Genomic DNA, 6845 nt, shown 5'->3' on the forward strand with positions numbered 1-6845 from the left:
TTTGGTGGAGCACGGGCTCTAGGTGTGCGGGCTTCAGTAGTTGTGGCTCGCGGGTTCTAGAGCACAGGCTCAGTACTTGTGGCGCACGGGCTTAGCTGCTCTGCAGCATGTGGGATCTTCCCGGACCAGGGATCGAACCCATGTCCCCTGTTACAGATTTTTCAAAGATGCAATCTTTTGTCCACCGTTTCTCCTGTTTCATCCCTCTCACAGGTCTGTCAAGTCCATGAGACCAAGGACATGGGTGTTTTGGCTCATCACTGGAACACAGCTAATTTCTTAATTCTCAGTGAATGAAGAAATGTCCCCAGAAGTACACTGCCATACTAACTAACAAAATACACTGGCCCACCCTCCTATTTATATAGAGACAGCACAGACAGTCTTATGTGCAACATGCTGCCATGACAGGGCCTGGTGCTCAGAGGAACAACCAACCTGGGAACAGAAAACCAAACACACCTAGTGCCATGGGCGCAGCGTCGGCAACACTAGAGGAAACAAATGAAGGTGGAGCTGTAAGAGCAGCTCAGCAAGGCCAACTGGGACGCCTTAGGAAGGAGCCACAGCAATGCAAGGACCGTGAGATGGAGCACAGCTCATCCCCGAGGGGCAGCAGCATGGCGATGAGATCTCAGAGCAGCTACAAGGGGCCAGGGAGCAAAGATGCTAGAAAACACAAAGGGGCCACACACCACGCTCAAGACCTAAGGCTTCCTCTTCTGGGTGAACAGGAAGGCACAAGAGACACATTTTCAGCTGGTAGGTGACATCAGTTTCTTTTTGGAAGGAACCAAGGTAGATCAGAAACGAGGCCCACCTTCAGTTTCACTAGTTCACAGGGAGATAAAAATGGTGCCCTCTCCACCCAATCTTTCAAATTGTGAATATTAGGATCACCTGGGCCTCTTTTTAAATTTTATTTCACTTATTTATTTTTTGGAGGTGTTCGGTCTTCCTTGCTGTGCACGGGCTTCTCACTGTGGTGGCTTCTCCTGTTGCGGAGCACGGGCTCTAGGCGCATGGGCTTCAGTAGTTGTGGCACGTGGGCTCAGTAGTTGTGGCTCTTGAGCTCTAGAGCACAGGCTCAGTAGTTGTGGCGCACAGGCTTAATTGCTCCTTGGCATGTGGGATCTTCCCGGACCAGGGCTCAAACCCATGTGTCCTGCATTGGCAGGAGGACTCCTAACCACTGCGCCACCAGGAAGTCCCCAACCCTCCCCTCTTATTCTGAGCCCCCATGCTGCACCCCAGCCCATCAATGCCACTACAGCCCTCTCTCCTGCATCTGTTCACTCTTCCTACCCCACCTCCTGTGCCTGGGTAAGGCCACCGTTCTCTAGCAGTGGTCTATGAGCCTCCTCTCTGACCTCTCTCACCTGCCCATGGCCCTCCACCTTGCCAACCTCACACTAGGGCAAGCACGCCTACGCCAATCCCCTTTATCCACACCACTTCTTATACGTGAGCCAGCACACAAGGGGCTGAGAGTCTGTTCATGCAAGCAGTCACTCAATGTCTGACAGTCATTCGGGTACTGTCCTAGGCACTGGGGGTATCACAGTAAGTAGAGCCAAAAGGAGAAAAATCTCCACCCTTATAGACATCTTGATGCAGTCAGGCAGGCAGACAAATAAGGAAAACACCCAGAATGTCAGAGGATAAGAGTCATGGAAAAGAAGCTACAGCAGATGGGCAGAGCCAGACAGCAAGAGGGTGTCTGAAATCAGTGGTCAGGGACGGTGCCTGAGAAGGGGAGGTTTGAGCAAAGACCTAAAGGCAGGTAGAGAGGAAGCCAGGCAGGTGTCCAAGTAGAAGGAATAGCAGGTACAGCAGCATGGCTGCAGTACCTGAGGCAGGCCAGAGGCCAGAATGGCTGGAGCAGAGTGAGAATGCAGTGTGCAAAGGTGAGCGAAGCGCAAAGTGTTCAAGACATACCTACAAGGGCTCCCAAGACTGGCAGGGAGTCTGGGGTCGTTTTCTAGGAGTGAGGTGCAAGCTGAGAGCTGAATGAGAAGGAATTAATACGAAAAGCCAGCTGTGCCCACACATGCACTGAAGTGTAAGTGTGTGTATGGGGGTCACAGGGGAGAGCAGGGGCAAAAACTGACCATGCCAAGGCCCAAGGAAAAAGCATGGCAGCAACAGATGGGCTGAGGAGGTCAGGTGAGATCAAAGTAAGAAGTGCAGGGGACTTCCCTCGTGGTGCAGTGGTTAAGAATCCGCCTGCCAATGCAGGGGACACGGGTTCGATCCCACATGCTGCAGAGCAACTAAGCCCAGGCACCACAACTACTGAGCCTGTGCTCTAGAGCTCACGAGCCACAACTACTGAAGCCTGTGCACCCCAGAGCCTGTGCTCCACAACAGGAGAAGCCACCACAATGAGAAGCCCACGCACTGCAATGAAGAGCAGCCCCCGCTCACTGCAACTAGAGAAAGCCCGCGCGCAACAACGAAGACCCAACACAGCCAAAAATAAAAAATATAATAAAATTAAAAAAAAAAACAATCTTAAAAAAAAAAAAAGAAGTACAGTGAGAGGCAGAAAACCCAGTGAGAGATTGGTCTTGAACCCCAAAGGGCACTGGAGCTCCTGGAGAAGGGGCCTCACATGATCACACGTGCGTTTTAGACAGACTAGGCAGGGTGTGGAGAGCTGAGCGAGGGTCGCACAACTGGAGTCAGAGACATGCTTTCTGATCTGTCCACCTATGTAACCAGCAGCACAGCCCAAGGGAAAAACTCACCAAGATGTGAAAACTGCTGACATAAACATACCCTTAACAGCATGACACACTTCATCCAGATCATCAATTCTTTCTATGACAAGCCAGTCAACTTAAAAATTGAGGTCCCAGGACTTCCCTGTGGTCCAGTGGTAAAGAATCCACCTTACAATGCAGGGATGTGGGTTCGATCCCTGGTCAGGGAACTAAGACCCCACATGCCGCAGGGCAACTGAGCCCGCGCGCCACAACTACTGAGCTCGCGCGCCTCAACTACAGAGCCCGCGTGCCACAAATTACAGAGCCCACGCGCTCTGGAGCCCGCACGCCCTGGATCCTGCACACCAAAACTAGAGAAGAGAAAACCCGCGCACCACAACGAAAGATCCCGCATGCCTCAGCAAGGATCCCATGTGCCACAACTAAGACCTGAGGCAGCCAAAAATAAATAAAATAAATAAATAATAAATCTTAAAAAAAATTGAGCTCCCAACTCCTCCAGTAAGATAAAACATTGTTTCTCTACACACCCACTAGGGAAGTCTCACTACTGGGGCTTTTGAGCTGCAGGCCAGCACTCAGCTCAACCACTACTTAGCAGTTTCCATCCTTGTATGTCTTGTTGAAACTATTAGGTATTACAGACATTAAGATGCTTTAAAAACTCATCTTTGGCCGTTTGTTTTCTGGAAGACAAACTCAAGAACAAAACTACTTCAAGACAGCCTGAATTTTTAAAGTAGCAAACCAAATCTCATCAAATCAGTTCCTTCAAAAGCTATACTGCAACCGACAGACAAATGCAAAATGCTGACAAGTCCCCGGGGTAACTAATTTAAGTCTTTTTCTCTCCAAAAGAAATATGTTTTATGTAAATAACAGTTCCTAAAAAATGAAATTAACAAATCACATAAAGGCAGTTTGTAAAGTATAAGCATAATCCTGGGAATTTCCATGTCACCTCTTGCTTTTGTGTACTTTATATTCTTTTTACTTTGCCCAGGGATACAGATAAGTACAGTAGAAACATCACTGCTTGATTCATCCTGGTGGTGGACACAGGTCTACTCTATTATTTGTTTGCAATATTTCATAGTTAATTTTGATTTAACATTTGAGTTACCTATGATGAGAAAAGGAAAAGAAACAGCCCTGCCTAGCAAACAGTGTCTTAGCTCCCCAATTAAAGTAGGGTGACCTTAGGCCAGCCCCTTACTTTCCATACTCAGCTTCTTCCAGAGGGTCCCTTTCTGCTCCAACATGACTTACAAAAAAGAGAGGCAAACAGGCCACATGCTGGCATTAAAATGGGTTGTTTATCCCAAGTCATGTGCCCATTTATTTATTCAGCATTCACTGAGTGCCTGCCATGAGAAGGCACCAGCAGAGGCCAGGCTGCCCAAGGCTATAAGAGTCCTACCTCAAGAGCTCTCCAACAGGAGAGAAAAGTCACATATGGCCACTGAAGGGCTGGGTCCTCTGTGCTCAAAAGGGAGGACAAGCAGTGGTCCACACCCAACAACAGTCCATGCAGAGGCCTGGGTCAGGACAGGGCACCACATATTTGGGGAACAAGGACACATTTAGTGCAGTCCAGCAGAGATAAGAGTGAAGCTCAGAAGACTAAGATGCTTATCCAAACCTGCATCATTCTATAGCCAAGCAGTCCAACCCAAAAAAACACCAGCCAACCAACCAACCACTGTACACTAGAATATGCATGGGAAAAGCCTTGTATCTTCAGCTCCCACTGATTGATTAAAGTGTTTCCTTAGAAAGGTTACTTGTGTAGCTTAGGGCAGGGCAAAATAAATGTGGAACTTCAGCGTCATCTTAGCACACCCATTGCAAATGTGTGTGCTCAGTGGCAATCCGATATCTCATATAGCACACATTTTATTAGTGGTTTCTATCCTCTCACCAGCAGTTCTTAGTAAGTTATAACTCCACCTATTTTTACATGTTTTACACTGAAGCATCAAACCGTAAAAAAGTAACTAATTAGCTTCCATTCTGCCATATGAGTAAACCTTTTAAAACTGTACTACTTGTAGGAGGAGAAGTCATCCGAATAAATGGAAGGCTTGGCCCACTCTTCCATAACTAGGCCACAGGGTCTCTAATTCCTAACTTCTCACAATTCTGACTTATTCTCCCCATCTGATTCCTCACATTTGAGCAGGTACTATTTTAACGGCCCTGTGTAAATCGGCTGAATAAAAACCATAAGCCTAGTAGCCACACGTGGTAGCCTGTTTACCTTACTGTTTTGTTCTGTGTCTCCACAAATTTCAAATTATGGTAGTTTAGACGTTACATATGAATATATCATAAAAGTGCACACAGAGTAATAAACTGCCCATCACTTTTTATTTTTTATTTATTTACTTTTTTGGACATGCCACACTGCGTGCGGGATCTTAGTTCCCCGACCAGGGATTGAACCCGTGCCCCCTGAACTGGAAGCACAGAGTCTTAACCACTAGACCGCCAGGGAAGTCCCATGCCCATCATTTTTTGAAACTCAGAAAGTTATTTTTCTAATACTCTTAAATTGGAATGTTTACCACTGGAATCCCAGGCCAGCCTGATCTGTAGTAATGCCGTCAGGAGGGGAGGATTTTTGTACTACATAGATCACAGTTCTTCACAAAAGCTTACGCAAACTCACAACCCTGCAGAAAGTCCTCACTTTACCAACCACTGGCCCAAAATTGAAGGCTGCTGGGCGTCTGAGAAAATGGAAGAAAAGGAAAGGAAATGACTCAAAGTAATCGTGCTTAAGGCATGAGTCCTCTTCACTTCCAGTCGGCAGTTTAGATTTGAACTACGGTCGGTGGTGAGGTACAGGAGCACACCAACCACGCCAGGAAAGGGCTGTGCTCCCAGGACTTGTTTCCCTCGTGGTGCTGATTAGAGCTGTGCTTCTTTAATGGTGCTCTCGTCACATTTAAATATGTAACGAGGATATTTAAAACAATTGGGAAAATAAAAGAGTTAAATTCCCAGCTTCATACATGAGATGGCTCCTAACTTATTTTCCATCTTAATAATCTCATTTTAAAATACATAAAGTAAGAGTCAGTATAATCGACGCGTGGTAGCAACGTGAGGTTTTTAAGTTGTTTGGTGATTAGGGAACACACATCTTGGCGTTTAAGTCATTTAAAAGTCAAGGCCTTGAAAGTCTGAGCGCGGGCTGTCAGTCCTGAAGAACTTCCCTAACCTCGCTCTGAAGTCACCCTAACCGAATGGGTCCCCTGTTCTGCTACACGCGCACACGCGCACACACCCCGGAGCCCTAATTACCTGCCTAAGAATGATTAACGTCCCAGTGAGACCAAGTTTCCCCCCGCATGTCAAACCTGTGACCACTCACGTCCCGGCATCGGCGAGAGGGAGAAAAAACTAAGGCTGCACCGGGTCCTGCGCCTTCTGCCCAGAGTCGAGAGCAGCAGCATCGCTTAAACGCCGAGATTTTAAACCGCCCTTCTGGCGAGTGGGGCAGAGTCGGCCGTGCGGCCGGGCCGCTCCGCTGCGCGGTCGGGGCCTCGGGGCCGCCGTCTGGCCAAGCGCGGGGGCCGAGGGCCGGCAGCCCCGGGCGGGGTCCCCGCGCCTCCACCTGCCAAGGCCCGGGGCTCCGGGCGCCCGCGCTGACCAACGGCCGGCGCCCGAGTGTCACCCGGACCCTCCGCAGACAAAAAGCGCCTCCCCGGCCCCGGCCGCCCCTCCCACCGCCGCCCGGCCCCGGCCCCGGCCAGCGCCTCACAAAGGCCGGCCCGGCCCGCTGGGCGCCGCAGCGAACAAAGGCCGCCGGCCCGCGGGCCGGCACAGGTGCAGCCGCCGGCCGCCGGGCCCAACATGGCCGCGCCCGCCCGCCCGCCCGGCCCCGTTAGCCCGCCCGCCCGCCCGGCCCCTCAGCCCCTCAGCCCTCCGCCCCTCAGGCCCGCGGCGGTTGGGCCGGCGGCGCCAGTGACCTGTTGTGCGGCGCATCCTCCGGCGGCGGCGGCTCTCCGGTGCGGCGGCTCCGGCGGCGGCGGCCGGGGAGGGGGCCGGGGCCGGGGCCGCGGGGGAGGGAGGGAGGGAGGGCCGAGGGAGGGGAGGGGGCGGCGGCGG

At 50.8% G+C, this 6845-nt stretch overlaps 1 protein-coding gene across 7 annotated transcripts in view; it reads right to left on the minus strand.

The window, feature by feature from the left end:
* Positions 1 to 6845, minus strand: part of NSD2 (nuclear receptor binding SET domain protein 2) — a 76076-nt gene extending 69231 nt beyond the window's left edge. For 3 of the 7 annotated variants that reach the window (XR_009519638.1, XR_009519637.1, XM_060013088.1), the window contains exon 1: positions 6707 to 6806. The gene's annotated coding sequence lies outside the window, so the exon portion shown is untranslated. Of the gene's footprint in view, positions 1 to 6706 lie in introns of all 7 variants that reach the window. The other 4 variants (XM_060013086.1, XM_060013087.1, XR_009519636.1 and 1 more) reach the window with 3 other exon arrangements.

This window comes from Delphinus delphis, chromosome 5 (assembly GCF_949987515.2).
Source record: "Delphinus delphis chromosome 5, mDelDel1.2, whole genome shotgun sequence".
Classification (NCBI taxonomy): Eukaryota; Metazoa; Chordata; class Mammalia; order Artiodactyla; family Delphinidae; genus Delphinus; species Delphinus delphis.